Source organism: Rattus norvegicus, chromosome 7 (genome assembly GCF_021556685.1).
Source record: "Rattus norvegicus strain SHRSP/BbbUtx chromosome 7, alternate assembly SHRSP_T2T, whole genome shotgun sequence".
NCBI classification, from domain to species: domain Eukaryota; kingdom Metazoa; phylum Chordata; class Mammalia; order Rodentia; family Muridae; genus Rattus; species Rattus norvegicus.
In genome coordinates this window covers 47154451-47178316 of record NC_141540.1, presented here as the reverse complement: position 1 = coordinate 47178316, position 23866 = coordinate 47154451, and the positions used below count along the sequence as shown (strand labels likewise).

At 35.0% G+C, this 23866-nt stretch overlaps 1 protein-coding gene across 7 annotated transcripts in view; it reads right to left on the bottom strand.

Moving 5' to 3' along the window:
• Positions 1–23866, bottom strand: part of Mgat4c (MGAT4 family, member C) — a 760784-nt gene that overhangs the window by 24403 nt on the left and 712515 nt on the right. For 4 of the 7 annotated variants that reach the window (NM_001437982.1, XM_087556313.1, XM_087556314.1 and 1 more), the window contains 1 exon segment: positions 13654–13703. The gene's annotated coding sequence lies outside the window, so the exon portion shown is untranslated. 7 annotated transcript variants of the gene reach the window in all.

Genomic DNA, 23866 nt, shown 5'->3' with positions numbered 1-23866 from the left:
AGAAATCGTGAAATACAGCCCCTTCATAATCTTCTATTTTGCAAAATTTTAATTTAATTTTATATTTATTATTTATATGTGTGTGTGTGTCTGTGTGTGTGTGTCTGTGTGTGTGCTTGTGTGTGGTAATTCACATGTTGAGTTCAAGAAGCAGCTGTTGAGAGTCAGCTTTCTCCTCTCATGATGTGTGTCCTAGAAATCAAATTTAGGATTGGCAGAAAACACATTTACCCACTAACCATCTCACCAGATCAATTAGGCAGTACTTTAAGTAGCAACATTACGGACCTATAATGATAATTCTGTTGGGAAAGTGCTTTGTCAGTTCTTACAACCTGACTTCATATCCTCAGAACCCACTCAATTCTCTACACAATAGCATGAACCATGTAAGAGCTCAACTGAATAGAGAAAAAACTGCCAACAACTCTAGGGAACCTCAGCAGAAAGCTAGAGTGCTAAGACAGAATTCCTGCTAACCATGGGATAGCTAGCTTGGTTCACACAGAAGAGAACGACAAAAGATCCTGTGACACCTAAAGTTTGCTTCTGACATCGATACTCATGCCAGAGCATCCAAGTACACACACACTTAACCTGCACAGACACACACACACACACACACACACACACACACACACACGTGTATATAGATATAGATATAGATATAGATATAGATATAGATATAGATATAGATATAGATATAGATATAGATATAGATATAGATATAGATATAGATATAGATATACAACGGCATACATGCAATTATACTACAACCACACAAATACACACAAGAATTAAAATATGAACAATTACTTTGGGATTTTTGAAGATATGTTACTATCAGGTTGCTGTAGGTTCGAAGTCAACCTGCTCATGTAGCAAATGATTGTTATAAAGAGTTCCTCTTCTGCTTCTTTTCATATTGTGTAAAAATTTTACTTATATCTTTTATGGAAGATTTGCTTACAAGTGCAATTCAACACACACACACACACACACACACACACACACACACACACACACACACACTTAGATAGCTCAGGCTCCATATAAGCAAGAAAAAAGGAAAAAAATTAGCCTACTACTTGAATGAGTTCAGATAGTAATTTTCATACTTATTTGACAGACTAGAAACAAGAAGCATCTGTAGTCTAGAGAAAATGGCAGACATGCCATATCCACATTTTAAGTATACTTGGTTAAATTTTTTGTTATTAAAATTAGAAATTGTTTAAATATTTTCATCCTTTTTAGTTCATAGAGTTGAGATCAATATTAATCCCAGTGACAGTCACAGATTATATGACAGTTTTAACTCAATTTGTTTATCCAAAACAATCAGAAACAGCACAACATTTTATCTTTTTTTTCCTAATCACAATTTTCTGTGGGAGGCTATAAAGCTGTTTTTAATGTAGAAAAATAAATTTAAAATGAAATATTATTGTAGATTTATTGATATTCCCTTAAACATAATTTCTATGTTGACTTTTCAGTCTTTTTCATTTCCCATGGTATGAATTACATTATTGATTAGAGAGCTGTGGTCTGAGTGCATAATGAAAATCTGTAGTGAAAAACTCAATTTAGAAAAAAATTAATATTCTCAATAATGATAACCAATTTTCTATGTTAATTCATCATTTAATCTGTCTAGGAGCATTTCCCATGTGAAATCAAAATATTACTGAATTGTGATATTTTATAGATTATCAATTAAATTGAAAGAATTACATAAAATTTATCTCTCAAAGGCTAACTCCTAGTGGGATCATACTAGAATGCTAACATTATTAGAGTCAATAGTTAAGTTTGACAGTGGAGAATTAAATGGTTTTGCTAAAGTATCTTACCTTAAAAAATTCATAGAACAATATTTACACATGTATTTGCAGGACTGTGTGGAAATTATGACTAAAAGTATCTACTAAGGCTAAAAAAATCTCTAAATTGTTTTACTTTTATGGAAATTTCTCACATGAAGGGTCTATATTTAAAGACATCATAATGCATTCCCTTTTTAAATCTTCCTGTGACTCAGACAACTGACAATGATATGTTTATTTTTATTTATAAAAAAGAATAAAGGGATTAATGAATATTTAATAAGTTCTAAGAGGATTTTAAGGCTGCTTTAGTTCCAACCAAAGGTTTATGCAACTCTGATTACTGTGTTTTTAGTTATTATGTGTTCATGCCTCCTTCAAACACTAGAACTAACTCATTATTGACCACAGCCCAACCCTTACATGTATGTGTATATGAATATGTGTAGAAGATTTTGATATTTTTCATTGTCTTGTTTGTGTGATTGTAAACTAGGAAAAATTAGCACAGATACATATCTACATTTGTGTATTTTCAAATGTATATAAATTCAGAAGTTATAATGACATATTTATGATACTTATCTTGAAATGTTATGGCTTTTCTAATATAAGATTAAAATTAAGCCACATAGGAACCACATGCTGTGAGAAGCCATATATATGTGTGTGTGTATGTGTGTGTGTATGTGTGTGTGTATGTGTGTGTGTATACACTCATACATATGTATATAATAGTAATTGTAAACATTCTTTTTACTCTTACTTTATAGTTTATTTATGAATAATAATTTTCTTAAAATGTAAGTTTTCAGAAACATTTTTCTCTGTGTATGCTTATGCATATGTGTATACACAGATGTTATTTCTTTGTGTATTTAAACAAACATATGTATTTTTAAATTTATATATACTGCATATGCACATTAAATTTTGAAATAATTAGACCTGGAGAGATGGGCTCAGCAGTTAAGAGTACTGAATGCTCTTCCAGAGGTCCCTGGATAAAATCCCAGCAACCACATGGTGCCCTACCATTGTCTCTAACTCCAAAACCTGATACCTTTACACAGACCTACATGCAGACAAAACACCAAGGCATATAAAATAAAAATAAGAAAATGAAAAATAAAATTATGGAATAATCAGTTTGAAAGGCACCACATCAGCCCCTCACTTTAAATAAAAATTTCTATATTTAAAGAAACTTATGAAAATACTGCTCTATCAGAATTTATAATATACTTTCATACCTAATTTGTATATAAATTTTAATGAAAGCATTTCAGGCAAATGATATATGATAGATATTTTCAACATTCTCTAGTCTTGTAGAGCATCCCTGTGCATTAAATATAAAATTAGAGTGATTCTAGGCATATAGTGAGTATTTTAATTAGATAACTTATCCAATATATTTAAGATCCAAATTATGGCTTCCAGTCTCCCTCTGCACCCAGAGGTAAGGTCCTCCCTACCTAAAACCTAACCAGTGAGTCATGGTCTCCAAGGAGTGCTCTCACTTCTAAACCTACAGGTACGACTCCACTTTCACTCCACTAACTGCCAAAAGAGGGACCCAACAGAATCGCATAGGGCACAGGAACCACGGGGACCCTGGAACAGTATCCATCCATTCTCCATCTTCTCCCAGAGCTAAGGCTGTCCCAAAGCCTACCAGACCCAGAGAGCTGATCTCCCAGGAGTTCTCTCACTTCTATGCTCACAGGCTCACAGCCACACAGGAGGGACAAGCTCCAGTCAGAGACAGCAAGACCAACAAACATCAGAGATAGCCAGATGGCAAGAGGCAAGAGCAAGAACTTAAGCAACAGAAACCAAGACTACTTGGCATTATCAGAACCCAGTTCTCCCACCACAGCAAGTACTAGATACCCCAACGCACTGGAAAAGCAAGATTTAGATTCAAAATCACATCTCATGATGATGATAGAGGACTTTAAGAAGGACATAAATAACTCCCTTAAAGAAATACAGGAGATGGGCTAGAGAGATGGCACAGCACTGACTGATCTTCCAGAGGTCCTGAGTTCAATACCCAGAAACAACATGGTGGCTCACAGCTACCTATAATGAGAAAAATATGAAAAATCTCTGATCTACATCAGATTTGACTTTTAAAATCACCTTTAGCCAGTAAATAATTGCAGACTTTGAAAGAAAATATTGTAATAAAAATGGGCAAAGAATCATTGTTAGGAAACTATCAGTACATATGTTTTATATTTATATTGGACATCACATTTCACCCTAAAGGAAATGAAGACAGAGTCCAGCTTTGAAGATGAGAGAGCTATGACAAACCCTGTGCTACTATAATCCTGAATATTTTTCTGTGTACTGAATGTTTTCCTCAAATTATTTTACATTAAAAAAAAACCAGTTCATTGTGACAATGTTGAATCACTTAGCTAGGGGACTCTATTTTAATATTTTACATTTCATGTATATAAAACAGTCTGTACTCTTACTTTATGATTCAAAATCTTCATTCTCATTTATGTTACATTTCTATTCAAAAAATTTAATGATTAAATAATTATCTACATAATTTTGGAAAAGTAAGAACACTGCTGAAGCCAGCTTTTATGTGAGCTCTGGAGATCAAACTCAGTCTTCTGGCTAGCCCTTCTCCACTAAGCCATCTTCACCACATGGCAAAGGGTTCTCTTTAGCTAATATTGGGGAGACTTTTGGAACTTCTAGAAAGTGTTTTCAGGCCACACTGCAACATTTTGATTACTATCATGTATGGGCATGATTTTGATCCTTCTATATATAGGTACTATAAACTGGGAAATAGAATAGTTCTACTAAATCAAACACATCGAGTAAAGGAGAAAAACTCCTGTTAAGCTCAAAAATGTCTTTAAGTTTACTCATTTTAGTCTCACTTGCTAATTATTCGACTCCATGTTGAGTGATTTTGATGCTTCTCTAACCATTTCATGCTTAACTTGGAATTCGAAGTACCCTATCTTTATTTTCTTAATTTTCTGCACTATGGAACTCTGGGATAATCATGGGATTGACATTTGCAAATGGCAGTGAAATATAAGTAAATACAAGATGAGGTATTTTAGTGGATGGCTGTGTAGTTTCCTATACAGTATTACCAATCATGTACTAATAGTGCATGAAACTTGTGGCACAGAGTTTGCGCTATACTACAAATGTTATAATTCATTCAGACTTCCTAGCAAACTAGTGAACTGTGAAGTCATTACTAACATAGTCATTGCACACAGAAACACAGGTAAAAACATAAGAAGCTTTTCTTTCTTTATTTTGTAAAAAATAAATGTATTTCTTTTATGTGAATATGGATGCCCAAATGTATGTGCATGAATCAAGTTCATGCAGGACTCTGGAGGCCAGAAGAGTCTTCAGTTCCCCCCTGAAAATGTCAATATGGCAAGTATAAGCCATATAGCTGATAGGAACCAAACTTGCCCCTCTCCCTCTGTAGGAGTAGTAAATCCTTTTTGTTACTGAACCATCTCTCCAGAATTTCTACATTATTTTTTGCTTTTAAAAAATAAGCTTTATAGCCTTCACTGTAGCATTTTTACACTTCTATGCTTTGGTGGAACTGTCTCCCCTCTGTTCCCCTTTAAGATACACAAACTTTCCCGCCATAGGCAGTTATAACCTAACAAGACAACAAACAACAGAAAAATCTACCATTTCTTTCTCTTTGAGGGATGATGAAGTTCTTTTAGAGTAGTAATAGAAAGCTAAAAAAATTTATTATCACTTCATTTCAAGTCAGTTATAGATCCATATACATTATAATGTGCAAAATACATGTTTTTTTTTTAAAACAAACTTGCTGAACCCACGCTCAGCGAGTGTCAGAATTCTGGAGTTAGACTTACAGATATACAATATTCTACTGAGTTTAAGACATTTTGCCCATATTGAAGAGCACCTCTGACAGGCTTCAACTTTCAAAGATCAGGACTCTGTATGTTCTTGTCCTAGTTAATGGTCGGTTCTTTTCCCCAACTCCTCCTCCTCCTCCTCCTCCTCCTCCTCCTCCTCCTCCTCCTCCTCCTCCTCCCCTCCTCCTCCTCCTCCTCCCCTCCTCCTCCTCCTCCTCCTCCTCTTCCTCCTCCTCCTCCTCCTCCTCCTCTTCCTCTCTCTCTGTCTCTCTCTGTCTCTGTCTCTCCCTCCCTTTCTCTCTCTCTCTCTCTCTCTCTCTCTCTGTGTGTGTGTGTGTGTGTGTGTGTGTGAGAGAGAGAGAGAGAGAGAGAGAGAGAGAGAGAGAGAGAGAGAGAGAGAGAGATTGAGAGAGATCTGTGTGAGATCTGTATGTGTTTTAAAACCTGTTCTTGTGTTTGGCTAATTACAATAGAAACATAACTTTCAGTGCTGGCTGACTGATGCTCAGCAGTGTAGCGTTAGGTTTGAGAAGCATTCCACTACTTCTAATTTTCTTTACTTTATCCCTTTTACTTGGGGCACCCAGAGCCTCCTTGTTCTTTATCTCAGAATAGTTTCTTACATTGTTCTCTTCATGTTTATTTCCTTTTATTTAGACATTTATTTTTTTTCTCCTGTTGTAAATCCTGCGAGAATAAGGTATCCATCCTTTACTTCCGTTGGCCATTATGTCAACAACATTTTTCAGACGCAAGGTCAAGAGCATTGTAAATGTTACACCCTTCATTCTCTAAACAATCATAGACTATATTGTGAAAGATGTTTGTCACAATTGGAAGCCTATATCCTTGATTAATATTTTGATCAAAATGTGTTGTGAATTATTGTGAAATCACTATAGTATCAGGGTTTTATTAATTGTCTCGAAACTAAGTCAAAACGACTTATTCCTTTGGTGTCAACTTCATGCTTATATCAGCGGTGTCTGTGTTAAAGCTATGGTTTACCTTAGTTCTACTCAAACATATAGACGCTTTTAGCAAATAATAGAAACTTTATCTTTCCTTTCTACAAGTGTTAGAAGTTGACCCCTGCCTGTATCTCAGGAATCACTATCTAGCCAAAAGAGGCTCTTGCTCTCCTAAATTATAACATCCACTTTATTATTTGCTTCATTGTCTCTATGATTCAAAATGTCATGCTCCTTGAATGCTTAACTATTATTTATGTGTCATGATAGCTTCAAATACCGTTTTATTTTTGACATCAACCTTAGGGCTAGAATATAGTTGCCTATGACATAGGGGAAATCACTGACTTTTCTCCTATCTGGCCATGTAATTTTAGTAGTAGTTTTAATACCATGTTTTAACATTTAAATTCATTATATCAATACTTGACTTGCAAAAATTTTTATTGAGTTAATATAACTAAATGTTTGCTAAATGTACATGTGCACATCAGTTTAATTTTCAACTATTTCCTCACATGAAAATAATGATCTTAGGCAATGTACACTTCTATTTTAGAGCTCGATGAAAATTTTGGCTGAAAGTTTTCAAAATGTAACCATTAATGCCCAATAGATTGTGGGGAAAAAAGATTTTGAAATGACTGAGCAAAATCAATATCAAAATTATATGTTACAGAATTCTACTGTGATTTCTAGACATGAGTACAAATTGTGTGGGTTGTTTTATTTATTCTTTATCACTTGTCATAAAGAGTAAACAATTCTTTATCTATAAAAGGATTGAACTTGTGTTAATTGTCTAGTACCATGCAGTTTTATGTGTTTAGCATTCGAGTCAATCAATTAAATGGAATGAGTCCATGGAGAGAGTTTTGCAGCCTTGTTAAAATTCACCCTAGTTTAAGGCAAATGTGTATTAGATCAAAGCAGGAAGAGCTCTAAAGTAGACTGAGCCTTGGAAAATAAAAGTTAACATCCAGGTAACATTACCACAGGATTGAATTTGCCGCCATTAATAAGCAGTTAGCATAGCTTCAAGGGAAAGATTACAGACATCATGTTTATTTTAGTATATTTTAGGTAGCCAATTTATATACATCTAAAGAACTTTCACCTAGTTCTCTTCTTATAAAATCTATCAAAACAACAACAAATACTCTTATGTCTGTAAGAATCCATATTTTCCCTTTCAGCTTTTGGTAATCACAATTTCCTGTTTAAAAAGATTATCAAAAGCTTAAATTCCCTAAAGAAAAGAGAGTCTAGAAACTTCTTTAATATTTATTAAAGGCTATGAATTATTACAACCTTTGGTTTATCTTCTTCAATGGTTATGCATGATGTTAGTTAGGATAATTTCCTTAGACCTAATGGAGGATCCCAGAGGACAGACACACTACAATTGTAACTAAAATTATAATTACTAACTCCTTCCCAGACTTGCCTCTTCATATTTTAGCAAATGTATGTAGCACTATTTAATATTATAAGAGAAATTAAAGAACAACTATTTCAGAAAAGGGAATATCTAGAGTTTAACTTAAATTCTTATTTTCTTCCATTTTTATTAAATTGGATATTTATTTACATTTCAAATGTTATTCCCTTTCCAGGTTTCCTGTCCTTCAGTCCCCTAACCCATTCCCCTCCCCTTCTCTATGAGTGTTCTCCTCCACATCTACCTCCCATTACTGCACCCCCAACAATCCTCTACACAGTGTTTGTTTTAAGGGACAGTATAACAACATTTATCAAATGACAGTCAACAAATTTCTTATTTACAGAGCATAATGGAGTTATCAGTATGCTTATTTTGCCTATTTAAGAGTGGTATGCTGAAATTAAAAATTATATCAATTTATGAATGACATACCTTAAAAGAAGAAAGAAAAAATTGACAGTGAATGGTAAAAGTCATGGGCAATTTCATATGCAAGAGTCTTAGTAACTTAAATCATTGGCCATCCTCACCTTATACAAATGTCCTTATGTTTTGAAATATTAACACCTCATTGTGGTGAAAAGGAAAATTGTAAAAATCTGTGTGATGTTTATGATACTGAGCTTGAAAACAGTTTGTAGGATGAAAACTGGAGGTTCTATGTCATTCAACTATGGAACAAGATTCATGATAGTGAGGCCTGTATTATTGTAACTTACTGTATTTAATGCATAGAATAAAGACAATGAACAAAATTGAACAGACTTAAGTCAACAATAAAAATCACAAAAAATACTTCCTGTGGTTTCAAGTGCTTGCTGAGAATCTATTGGGCCAACAACACACCGGGCAGCTGCATCATGAAGGGAGTTATGTGTTAGTGATATATAACAAAAGGTAGAGAATCTTCCCTAAGTAGTATTCTTCTTTCAATTAAAAGAGTTTAATTAGGAAATAAAAGAACAAGATTTAGATACAACAAATACACACACACACACACACACACACATATGCATTGCTTCTTAGTATATATAACATTAGTTATATTGTGGTACAGAGGTCACTATCTTTGACGAAGTGGATCAAGTATGATTAATTGCTGATTAAAGTTCAAAATGACATAAAATCAAACATAGTTAGAACATGCAAACTGCAAAGAAGGGTGAAGATCATTCACTGACATTTATGCCAAGAAGAAATGAAATCAATGCCAAATAGTGCACATAACTAACTCAATTTTATAAGGATAGGACTGAGCCAAGCTATAGTGTTTCCAACTTCCATTGTAGTATATTTGAAAGGATATAAAAATTGTCCTTAGGGTATAAGATTATAGACTTGCATGTAGCCATTAAATTCAGCCATGAACAAAAGCACCAAACATGTCCACTTCAATATCGGAGTAATAATACCTTCATATAACATCTAAAATTGATACTGAGCCTTAAATTGGATTTGTAGTGGTCAGTGATTATTACTGGCTCATACATGATGGTGCATTTTCCATTGAGTGCCAGATATAATCAACTTTCAGCCTTATGTAAGAAATACATGCATTGTGAATAACAGAATCACATTCAATGTAGTAATAAGTTCACCCCAAGGGTAATGATAACAGAGAAAAGAAGGTTCACATCTGTTTCATTCCCAGGATGACAGGGAAGTACAGAAAACGAAACTGAACAAAATAGCCTACACATTTCTGTACACATTATTTTTTCTAGAACTTTCTTCTCATTCTGGTGTAGATGAACTTATACAGAAGTATTTATTCAGTTAAGGTGAATTTGCATGTTATTTCTACATAGTAATGCATGATAATTAAGGACTCTTAACTTTCAGAGCGGGATACAGAAAGAAAGGGAGAGAAGGAAGGAGAGTAGTTTATGACTATTAGAATTATTAGTATCAATAACAAATCATTACAAAGCTGGTAAAAGACCAAAAGTCCCCGTAGCATTATTGTAGCATTCTCTATGTTCAAATACTATAAATTTCATAAAGAGTCCACATTACAGGATTGACTTGTCCAACTACGTAAAGGATGAAAAGCTGGGGTGTTTAAATCCCCAAGTTCCACAAAGAAAAGATGAATATCAAGATAAATATCTACTAGTAAATATTAGAATACAGAGCCATAACTTACTCCCACATTGCAGTATTTGTTGGATCTAATTAAAACCTCTTTCAACTTGTAGGGGAAGAATCTTTTCTTTTCCTAAAATTGTTCCTGTTCAAATGTCTTGACATTTTGCTAATTTTGCTAATTACTCATTGACATTATGCCTATTATTCTATAGTTAATTATGGAGTAGTGATATAGACATTAAATAGAATGGAAACTTCAAAATTGTATTGATTCTTGTCTTATGGAATGATCCTTTTTTTAGGTGTAGAGTTATGTAGTATATACTGTAAAAAAATGTCTCTCTGATTGAAGAAGGCAAACACCAATCTCAAAATTGTACCATTTGACTATTACGTTCACTATATTTATTTAATATTTACTTACGTGGCACCTAGGTATTTATTTTGATGATCTAAACAACAGTATGATTTGTGTATTTGTCTAGTAATAAGGATGAAATATATGTATTTCACAATTATCTGGAGAAAATAAATTTGAGTGTCTTTGTGTGTGTATGTGTGTGTGTGTGTGTGTGTGTGTGTGTGTCTGTGTGCATGTGTGTGTGTTTATGTTGCTGTAAATTGTGTTTATAGTTTACATTTATACCTAGGGGACAAAGAACAATTTATCAAGTACTAGGATGGAAGTCAAGCAAGGTAGACTCAGGAATTCTCTCTGTCCACTTCATGAGCACTGGAATTAAAAGCACAGTGCATGATTTTGAATTCCTGATCCGAAGGTTAAAAAGAGAAGCATAATTAATGAATATGGGAAAATAGGATGTACAATAGTGCAGTGTAACAAGGTCTGTGTATGTAATTTCACAGTAAAACCTATCTCTTATCCTCCCAAGTAAGAATACTTTTTAAAAAGGTAATTATTTTTCAAAAGATACATTGTTTATATTACATGTAAATAATTTGTTGTTTAGGTTAAAAGTAATAACAAATACCTAATCATTTCCAATTTATTTCTAATGTAGAAAATATTAAAAGGGTAAGGATTCATATAAATAAAATTCATTGGAGTCTTTAACAGTTTCTAAGGATGTAAGCTCAGAGATGGCTCAGCAGATAAAGGCTCTTGTCATGAAAGGCTGTCTACTAGAGTTTGAGCCCTGGATGTCACATAATGGTGGTTGGAGAGACTTGACTCCAGATAAAGCAATCCTTTGCTACATATGTACCTAATCATGACACCTAATCATGGCACCAGTGGGAGGGGTGCCCCTGGGTCCTATGGAGGCTCAATGACCCAGCTTGGGGGACTGCTAGGGAGCTGAAATGGGAGAGGTTGGGCAAGTGGGGGAGCACCCTCATAGAGGCAGAGGTAGAGGACGTGGATAGAGTGTTTGTGGAGGGCAAACTGGGAAGGGGGATAACATTTGAAATGCAAATAAATAAACAATAAAAAAACATATAAAATAAAATAAAATTTTAGCCAGTCACTTAAAGACAGTTGACTCCAAAGAAAATTTTGTCATCTGTCATCTACATGTGTGCCTTAGCAAGTGTGATTGCCACCAACACCATCATGAGCATATGTACACAAATGTGCAATGAACAATGGGAAGTTTAAAACAGTGTGCACATCCCAAGAGCTGTGTTGCTTTACATTTGATAACATGTTTCTTTATGATATGACAAGATGTTTTCATGGACTCTTTTTGTCTCTTGCAACTGATTTCTCTAGAGGACCGCGAAGGAAAATTCAAAATCTGGAAAAAATTGAAGTCATCTATAGCCATACTTCTAATTTTTTGAGAAATGTTCTATCATTTTCAAACTTATTATTTTATTACTAAAATGGGGATTTTTTTAAACTTCCAAATCATACAATGAAACACTTATTGGTATTTATTTATCTGGCTCATGAGCCCATTAGTTTTATATAAAAGCAATGGTTTCTGCGTAACAGAAACACAGAGGCTGAGAACTTGAAAGAAGCTTGTGGCTGTACTAATGATACAATGTGGTAAATTGAATTACTAATATAATTTAATGTACTTAGGCCAAAATATATGCACTTTGAGCTTGAAGCTTGTTTACGAAGATTTGTAATGAGCAGATACTGAATTCTGAAATGCCCATCACTTGTGAAAATCTATGTCAACCTGAGAAACCAAACTCAATTTATTCAGTGTTCTTTGTTGGGTGTTTTTGCTATTGTCTTCCTGACTGAGATTTGGTTAGTCGGAGTAGTGGGCAGGCAAGAATTATGGAGTAAAATCACAGATAAAACAAGAGGAAAGATGAACCATATTTAGATTAAATATTTGGGGAAAATCATATTGTATTTGCTACAGGGCAATTTGGGAAGGGATATAAATGTAAAAGAAAACTGCTTGCAAAAATGTATATTCATACCCAATGTCTATTCATGCCCATCTTCAAAGAACCCAATTTTTAATTTTACAAATGAACATAAATTAAATAGGCTTTTCATATATTGTTTTTATAGATAATAAATATGTAATAATGATAATTACGAGATTCTCAAAAGCATTAACATTCATAATATTTGAAAAGTATAAAAGATTGAAAAGATAAACATGAATTACTTCTTTTATTTTCCAAATACAGAGATTACATACCCATTTTCTCTGTTGACAAAGCTTAATAGTTTGGTGACATTAACATGCTAGAAAGATCTAGCTGTAGGGAAGGGAAAGAAATAGGAAGCATAACAACAGAAGGCAAGATTGAAAATTGTAGAAGTCATAAACTAATTTGAAATAAGGGTTAGCAGAGGTTAGTTATTGAATTTAATTCAAAAAAGAAAAATACTTTTTTCTACGCTTCTCTGAAAAACATGAAGCTTCAACTATTAGCAGCTTTAAAAACAAAAACCCTTGTGTTTCTAATCTGGCCAGTCTATTAGGTATGGATAACCAACTTATAAGTGACAATATAAAGATGAAGCAAAGCCATCCATGAAATCAACTGAAAAATCTAGAGGTTCCTAAAAACCAAGAGTCTAATATGTTTGAGACTTTAGGAAAATTTAATTTATTAATATTATGTCTATGAAAGACTCACCATGCTTCCTTACTTTAGTAAAATTTTATTTCATGTCTTACAATATTATATTCTTACCTAATTACACTATTTTAATAGATAACATATTTCATTTTTAAAATTCAACATTCAAGCTACATGTAATCTACTCAGGAGCTGTCTTAGAAGCATCGTCATGAAAGCAAGGCAGTGGAGCAAAAGGATCTCAAACATAACACCAATGGTTAGATTCCTAAGCACTAGCAAAATGTACCCACTGCCAGCAAATTTTATTAATGAAATATATATATATATATATATACACTATATATGTATATTCATATATTTCTCTCAGAATTAGCAGTGCAATGCTGTCTTACCTTAAGAAAGAAGCTGACATAATCTGTCCTGTATAAAAGCTATTGTCACCCTGGAAGAGAGAAAGTTCAATATTACTACTATAGTTAAATGACTCATTTGTGATTAAAAATAAAAGAATAAGGTTCTATAAAAATTGGTATTTTCATGGAAGGGCCCTGGAAGTTTAGAGGTTTGACAAGGTGTGCGGGGTGGGGACATCCTAGTGGAGACAGTAGTGGGGGGCAGAGAGAAGGTATGGGATGTGAAACAGTAGGATGGTGGACCAACAGGGGAATAAAATCTTAAGTATAAAAATAAATAAATAAATTTTAAAAATTGCTATTTTCATGCAACTGAATCATCCTTATATTTACATTTAAAAATAGACCTAAAATAAAGTATATAGTTAGATAATTTATTATACATAAGACATCTTTTCTTGAATTAAACTATATGCATTAAAAGTTGTCAAAATAAAAATTTAAATTACATGTAATAGAACAACACAAATGTAACACATATAGTTACTTTGTAATGTTGAACAATCAATGAACTATACTTGAAAATATTTCATTTATGTTTTGGGTTATTTTCTCTATGATAGTAATTTTGGTCCATAGTACAGAGTTTTTGTTCACCTAAAAAGGCATGGGTAGTTTGTTACAAATTTATCCATCTTATTGATTTTTCTATCATCTATAAGGGCTTACAACATTCACAAGATTGTTCCTGCTACAACATTATAAATTCATTGCCCGGAACACAGTTTGCTATTGAATGTCTGCCAGACTATGTTAACAGGGGCATTCACAAGACATCCAAAGCTGTACTAAAGTGAAAATGGGAAACACATTCTGTAAAGGTTGCCTATTTCTAAAGTCTTTTGCATTTTCTTTAACCAAAGGAAGAATAAGAAGCAAATATGACATTAATTAACACGAACACTTTCTTATAAACATAAAAGTAACTTTTATATCAATAAAAATTCACTGCTCTGGATTTTTAATGTATCCCTTAGAAGGAGCAGAGGTTGTTTTCATCAATAAAACCTCAAGTAAATATTAATTTGTAATTTGTAAAGTCATATTGTAAAGTCTGTATAAAGACCGCAGTCATTTGTAACATTTATATGCACTTAGTTATCTACAATGGCATCATTGGCTTCTCTCAGCTGATGATTACCAGTTAAGATAAAATTGCATTGCCTTTTTTCATTGTAAATCTCATTTCAATATCATTCTTATTCAAGGTCAACTGGTTTATGTAGGATGATGTCACAGGTGAGGCAGGTACAGGATAGAAGGAGGCCTGTCATTGGAGGAGAAGGAAGGATGGGCGGGAGAGAAGTTTGAAGGAAGAGGAGGAGTGTAGGGGAGAGAGGAGGAGAAGAGGAGACAGAGAGAGGGGAGAAGCCATGGCAGGTGATGTTAAGATTCTGCTCTGTGTATTTACAGGTTGTTATTAATGTTCTCAAGGGATGGATGGTACTGGGCTTTGTATGTTTAAGTGGGCAATTATATCTTACCAATTGGATCTAAGATTATTGTGTTGTGTGTTCTTTTATGTGGGGGTTTGAGTGTAGGAATGTGAGGCTGGGATGTGTTTCCGCCAAGATATCTAGCAGATATCTGGGGCACTGTGGTGAAGACCTAGTGGGTAAAAAGACACTGATACTCATTATTATTTTAATATTTTTACAACAACAGTTTTATAATAGACCTGTGTCATAAGTCAAACATTTCCAATCATCATCATCATCACCATCATCATCACCAACACCACCAACTCCATCACCGCTACCATCATCATCATTCATCAACAACAACAATTTCAACAACACAGTCACACACATACACATGCATTTTAGATCTCGTTTTCACAGTAATATCTGATAATCACCATATAGAATATGGCCATTTATTCTTTGTAGGGACAATCTCATATGCATCATGTTGAAGCATCCACCTGTCAATAAAAAGCTGATGGCCTATTAGCTCAGGCAGGAAATAAAAGGTGGGACATCCAGAAGAGAGAGATGGAATTGTGAGAAAGAATCAAGAAAGAAAGAATTTCACAACTGGGCTCTAAGAAAGTTGGACATATGAAAAAGGGGGGGGGTAACTAACAACGTGGTGACATCATAGAATAGAATAAATGTGTTATATAAGTCATTAAATAATCAGGAAATAACCCCAGAATTATAACCTAGACATTTATTCATATATAAATTAGCCTTCTAGATGTTATTCAGGAATTGGGATATGGGTGGAAAAGTCTATGGTTACATACTTGTGTGAATATCAACAACTGGAAACATGTTGAATATCCACGAATTTCAGAACTTTTAATGGTATATGAAGGCATGTTGAGTGATAATTCTATGTACTTAGGGAAGTTATCATGTGGTTGTACTTGAGAGGTGACATACTTGAAAGCAAATATTGGGTTAAATAGGGGAAAAAGAATGAGCCTTATTCCATATGTTAAAAGAAATAAAATAAAGCTACTTGAGGTTTTCTTCATGGACATGACTCTTGATGGCCCATGTTTTGGCCCTACAACCAAGCACTTTAAAAAAGCACTAAGTGAATGCCATGGGATTAGAAACCTCTGGAAAGTTGGAGAAAAATGTGGCAAGGAGGACAAGAGAAGAATATCAGGGGATGGAATTAGTGATAGATTTGACTATGACACTTTAAATGTATGAATTGACTTCTTAAACAATAGAAAAAGGAGGGAAAAAAACATCCTGTCAAAATTCTGACATGGATACAATAGATGATCTCTAGGTTACATTCCTTATACTGAAGCTATTGGCAGTTCATTGCCAACTGAGAATAACTTTTTGAGGGTATAGGAATATATGCAAGTCTCATGTTCCAGTGGATGGCCCTACATTCTTACACGTGTAGGACTTAGTGTGATTTATAAAAAGAGACATGAAGCTGGGAAAGGAATATTTTGGTGAATGTCCTAGTTACTATTCTAATTGGTATGATAAAACATCATGACCAAGACAATTTGGGCTTATTGTTCCAGAGAGTTAGAGTCAATGATGATAGAGCAAAGGCATGAGAATGGGAACAGGAAACCTAGGGCTCACATCTTGAATGTCAAGCATGAGACAGAGTGCACTGAGAATGGTAAAAGGCTATTGGACTCTCAAAACCACACCCCCCAAGTGACATACTTCTTCCAGCAAGGCCACATTTCCTAAAGATATACCTACCTAAAGATGAGCTACCCAAAGAGCTTTACGTACTAGCAACTAAGGTATCAAACATCTGCGCTTATGGGAGATTTTCTCATTCAAATCACCATAGATAGACAAGGAAGTTAGAGGAGGGGAAGGGAGAAGAAAATCTCATATTCTGTTGCTATAAATAAATAGATCCATTCCTTGATTCTCTATCCCTTTTTTCGGTTTTGCCTATCCATTTTTGTGCACTAGTGTGATGTCTATGTTATTATAGACAAGGGTGGGAAGGGCTTCCCTCTTTGCTTTTATTGATCAGGAATCTTTGTCTATCCATGAACTTGTATGGTCCCTTAATATTTTAGAATTATAGTTATTGTCCTGTTAAAACTGTCATTGATATTTTGGTGGGTTTTACATTAAATATTGAGATTGCTTGAATAACTTGGACACCTTAATGGACTAGGAGCCTGTGCTTTGATACATTTTTAACCTACAAGACCTCAGCTCCTATAGATCAGTGACCTTGGGACTGGATCTACCCTTAGAGTAGAACCCACCTTGAGGGCTGTGTCTATAGTGTATTTCAAGCCTCTGGACATCAGAATCCATTCACTTTTAAACTTATCCTATCAGGTAATTGGTCCCTTGAAACCTCAGTACTCAGAGACGAGGTTTGCCAGAGTTAAAAGCTGAAGTTTCCAAACATGCACTATGTCCTATCTTTGTAGCAATAAGTTGATAAAGAACTTGATGTGGATTTTGTTACCCTCCATATTCTCACATTATCTCAAGTCAAATAGTTGTTCATAATATACATTTTAATAATAATGTCATAATAGATTTGTCCTATTAATTTAATTTCTTAGTGATGTAAATGTTTTGTATAAAACATGCATAAATATGTTAAAAACAATTCATAATTATAATTGCCTTCTATAAACCAGAGATAATATAAAAAAGCATGCATTATAAATTTGTCATAGTTTTTGAACTGGTGGCAACAATTCATGAAAACTAAACACGTAGAAGTGATGCCATTTATTAATATTTAAATATATTTACATACATATTCAACTCTGATCAACTGAGTAAAGAAATATGTATGACATGGAATCAGGAGAGGGACATTTATTGTTGGAGGAAGAAATCACATGGGCAGTAGTAGTGACAGAGGGAATCAGTAAGTTAGGGACAATTTAGTTAAAAGTATAATGCCACATTTTATGAAAATGCTATGATGAGACTCATTACTTTGTATAGATACTAATAAAACTTAATGTTGAATAATAATTTTGGAGTACACAAATTCCTTCTACGAAATGAATGTTGTCTATTGATATATATTACATTAAGAAATATGGACTTCCTGCAGTCTTCCCCCAAAATTGCCCTGCTGAGCACTTGAAGTGCTTCAAGCATCAGATCGACCATGCTACATCACTACGCAGAATTTACAGCCGATAAGAAACACAAAACATGATAGAAAATGAAAGAGAGAAAGATTACCTTTCTCAAAAATCTATGCTCATCAGACTCTTAAATCTTGAATTCCGTTCCTTCCATATCATTCTTGATGTGGATCTTATAGGAAGAAAAATGGGTTAAACTGACTTTGCTTCACTGTCAAGAGAAACCTATGGTCAGGAACATATCTAATTCCCAGAGCTTTCATCATTAATATTTTATGAGTCTCAGTGATCTGTCCTATCTAAAAGAAAAATTTATCTTTCATTTGTGCAAGCAGTGTCTGCCGAGTAATAGATTCCATCTCTATAAGCTGGCGGTGAAATGCAAACCACAGCAAAGGTATCACGAAGCAAAGTATTCACTTTATTTCTTTTTACTGGAGTCTGGCTGCACTTTACTGCAGTTGCAAAGTCAGCCAAGCAAAGTAAAAGATCTTTGGGGAACAATGAAGAGAGTTCCTTTCCAACTTTCATCAGTCTATACTCGTGAATGTCTACTGTTGTTTAAAATGACTTTTAAAAGAGATGAGTAGTTATACGCCCTTTTTTGCAAAACTTTACAAGAAGTTGCAATCACTGGAATATCATTTCATTATATTTTGTAAATAAATCCACTGGCTCAATGTTGGAGTTCCATTCCCTGTAGTATATATATGAATAAATAGCAAATTAATGGTCACCAAACTCTTCCAATTGGGAGATATTAATTTGTGATTTGATTGAGCAGACTTTCCATTCCCTTGAAGTTGGGTTTTCTATACAGGCTTACCTGTGACACTTAGCCTAAACTCCTTGTGGTTAATACATAGAAATGCCAAATAAGAGAGGGTTCTAAAACCCAACTTCTTTGAAAGTAGAAACTGTGAAGCTCCATAACATTGATTCTAAAAGCGATTTCTTATATAAAATTTCAGAAGCATAGAGAACAAAACAAAAATTATATAAACTGAGTTAGGCCAAATATAACGACTTCTATACAGCAATGTTCACAAGCAGTCGGGTGAAAACAAATGTCAAGAGTGGAAAGAGTTTGTAGACAATTTATCATCAGCATCTTGAAAGAAATTAATCTAATTAAAATATAAATTAAAAAAGACATGACTTGATATTTCTCTAAGATAACACACAAACTACCAATAGATATATACAGGAATACTTGACATCACTGAACATCAGAGAAATTTAGATTAAATCTATTATGAAATACTGCATCTCATCAACTAGGAAAGTCACATAAAAATAATAAAATGATATGTCAGAGAGGATGTAGAAAAAAGTGAATTCTAATGTAAAGTGGGTAATAATGTCAATAGTATAACTACTAAGAAGAACAATATGGAAGCTCCTATAATTTTCAAAATACAGTGGCCATATGATCCAGTAATCTTATTAAGCATTTACAATCTCAGGAAATTAGATGAGGGGCATCTGGGTTGTTTCCACCTTCTGGCTATTATGAATAAGGATGCGATGAACATAGTGGAGTATGTGTTCTTAGGGTATGGTGGGGTTTCTTTTGGGTATATGTACATGAGGAGTATAGCTAGGTCTTCAGGTAGAACTATTTTCAATTTTCCAGTGTTCCACAACCTAAGAGTGGATAGAGAAAATGGGGTTTATTTACACAATGGAATACAATTCAGCTATTAAAAACAAGGACATCATGAATGTTGCAGGCAAATGGATGTAACTAGAAAATATCATCTTGAGTGACATAACCTAGACCCAAAAAAGATATATCCCTGAGAAGTGAATATTAGCCAAAAAATACAGTGTTGACAATGTACCCCACAGACCCAAACAAGTTAAACAATAAGAAAGGCCCAAGGAAGAATGTTTAAATCCAACTTAGAAGGGTGAACCAAATAGTCATGGGAGGCAGAGGGAGGAAGGACATGTGTGGGATAAGGGAAGAGGAGGAGAGTAGGGTGGCAGGATTCCTTATGGGAAGAGACAGGAGAGAGGACCCCAGGGCCAACAGGGCCAGGAGAATCAATGAAGACCTGCAGCTGCCAAGGAGAGGGAATCTCTAGGAAGTCTGAGAGACCAGGGATGGGAGAGGTTCCGAGGACTCAATATAGGTAACATTAGACCTTAGTCACAATGGCCAACAATGGGGATATGGAACCTGAGAGACTACCTCCAGTAGGCAGATAGGAACCTCAGTGAAGGGATGGGGACACCAACCCACCTAGAAAATTTTAGACCCAAAATAGCTCTTTTCTAAAAGAATTGCAGTGATAAATTTTGAGCAGAGCCTAAAGGAATGACTGACCTATTACTGGCCAAATTTGGGATCCATCCCATGGCGGGCATGACACTATTACTGATGTTATGTGACAGAAGCTTAGCATGACTGTGCTCTGAGAGACTTTACCCAGCAGCTGACTGAGACCCATATAAAAACCCACAATCACTGGATGGACAGGGGAGAGGGACCCCAATGGAAGAGTTAGGGAAAGAGTTGAAGCAATTGAAAGGATGGCAACTTCACAGGAAGACCAATAGTGTCAACTAACCTGGACTTCTGGGAGCTATCAGAGACTGAACAATGAACCAAAGAACATACATGGGCTGGTATAAGGCCCCAGGCACATACGTAGCAGAAGGCTGCCTTGTCTGGCCTCAGTGAGAAAGGATGTGCCTAATCCTGTCGAGCCTTGATACCCCAGGGTGGGAGATACCTGGGAGGGCACTGTCTCAGAGGTAAAGAGGATGGGGCAAAGAACTCTGAGAGGGAAGAACATATGGGTGGCAGTATTGAGGATGTAAATAAATAAAATAATTAACTAAAAGCATGAGTTAACTGAAGAGGTATTTTCCATCCTATATTCATTGGCACATAATAAAATATACCTCAGAGAGAATCGCCCTATATATCTACCAGTGAATAGATGGTTAAAGGAAAGGTAAAGGTATGATCCCTGATATTTTTGGTTGTGTGCCTAGACTTTAATGGCTGAGCCTTCTTTCCAGCCTTGAACACATAGGCGCAGGTGAAAATTTCCTGAGCAGAACACCGATTTATGCTCTAAGATCAAGAATTGACAAATGGGACCTCATAAAATTGTAAAGCTTCTGTAAAGTAAAGGGCAGTGTCAATAAGACAAAACAGCAACCAACAGATTGGGAAAAGATCTTTACCAATCCTACATCCAGTAGAGAGATAATATCTACCATATACAAATAACTCAAGAGGATAGACTCCAGAGAATCAAATAATCCAATTTAAAAAATGGGATATAGAACTAAACAAAGAATTTTTGACTAAGGAATACCGAATGACAGAACACCTAAAGCAATGTTGAACACCCTTAGTCATCAGGGAAATGCAAATCAAAGGAACCCTAAGATACCATCTCAGACCAGTCTGAATGACTAAGATCAAAAACTAAGGTAACAGTAGATGCTGGTAAGGATGTGAAGAACTAGGAATGCTCCTCCATTGTTAGTAGGAAAGCAAGTTGGTACAACCACTCTGGAGATCAGGCTGGTGATTCCTGAGAAAACTGGACATAGTACTACCTGAGGACCCAGCTATACCACTCCTGGGAATATCCCAAAAGATGCTCCAACATGAGACAAGGACACATCCTCCACTATGTTCATAGCAGCCTTACTTATAATGGCCAGAAGCTGGAAAGAACCCAGATGTCCTTCAACAGAGGAATGGATACAGAAAAGGTGGCACATTTACACAATGGAGTACTACTCAGCTATTAAAAACAATGGCAACATGAAATTCTTAGGCAAATGGAATGAACTAGAAAATATCATCCTGAGTGAGGTAACCCAGTCACAAAAGAACGCATATGGTATGCACTCGCTGATAAGTGGATATTAGCTCCAAAGCTTGAAATACATAAGAAAAAATTCACAGACCATGTGCAGCTCAAGAAGAAGGATACCAAAATGTGAATGCTTCATTCCTCTTAGAAGGTAAAACAAAATACTCACTGGAGGAAATACAGGGAGAATGAGTAGAGCAGAGAATGAAGAAAAGGTCATCCAGAGACTGCCCCACCTGGGGATCCCTTCCATATGCTGACACCAAAACCAGTTTCTATTGCTGATGCCAAGAAGTGCATGCTGACAGGAGCCAGATACGGGTGTCCCCTGAGAGGCTCTGCCAGAACCCTACTGATACAGATGAGGATGCTTACAACTAACAAGACTTTTGGCCAGAGGACACCAATGGAGGAGTTAGAAAAAAAGACTGAAGGATCTGAAGGAGTTTGCAACACCATAGGAAGAACAATAGTATCAACCAACCAGACCCCACCAGAGCTCCTAGGGACTAATCTACCAACCAGTGAAGTACACATGAAGGGACCCATGACTCTAGTCATATATGGAGCAGAGGATGGCATTATCCAGCATCAACAGAAGGAAAAGTCCTTGGTCCTGTGGAGGATCCTTTCCCCAATGTAAGGAATATCAGGACATTGAGCTGGGAGTGGGTGCATGGGAGTGGAAGCATCCTCATAGAATAAGGGAAAGGTGGAGGGGGTATGGGACAGGAGGAAATGGCAATACCATTTGAAATGTAAATACATAAAATATCTAAGAAAACTAAAATTTAAAAATTATATATAAAATATTGATAGACATTATTTTTAGGTAATAAATATACTAACATTTTTGTTATTGAAACACCTTAGAAAAATAACAGAGTAATAATTACAATAAAAATGTATGATCTCTTAAAAGATAAGTGCAATGATTTCATTTGTATGAAGCATCCAATAAGAACCAAGTTATCAGGAAGTGACATGGGGCTGTAAGTTAGAGGAGATGTTCAGCAAAGGATGTGAGATATTAGTTGGACTTGAGGGATAATTTCGAGAGATTTATTAAATAGTGGTTGCTATAGCAACAACTCCCTCTATTTCTAAGAGAATAAGAACATAAACATTTAAGTTAATACATGCATTACTTAACTTGATGAAGCCATTCCACAATGGAATGTCTATATTCTAAAATATTATGATTTATAAACATGAATTAGCTGATCCATAAATTAACAACAACAGTAATGAAAGGCCAGATTAACCATGGGTGTGATTCTTCTGGGTTTAAATAATCCACAGAATCAACTAGAGTCATAGAAAGATGCATGTTGTTCCTGTGTGTAGCTGAACACTTGTGTGGAGAAAAGTGCTTAGTTCTGTAGGTATCAGAGGAAGCAATGATCAAATGGGTCTTTGTTTTGGTAGGACATGGTCGTTGCTAGGTTTCTCCTTCTTATTGTTATTATGGTCCAGTTGCAAGCACTGTGCAAGTTACCCTTGAACTAAGTGTGAAGGTTCATCGAGAGCACCCGATAAATAAGAAAGTGGATGTTTAGGGAGTGGAGGAAGCCCTATGTGAATGAAATAGTGAGTGAACGTGTGTTTTAACTTAGGACTCAATGGCTTTTACTCATGAGGAATTGGCAAAGCTGTTATGCATATTGTCCAGGCTCATGAGGATTGACGGATGAAGCTTTCAAAGCATTCCTTGGGAGTCCATGTTTATGAATGATTCATCAGTATGTTTAGTTACTTGCAACTGTGGATTCACCCCCTG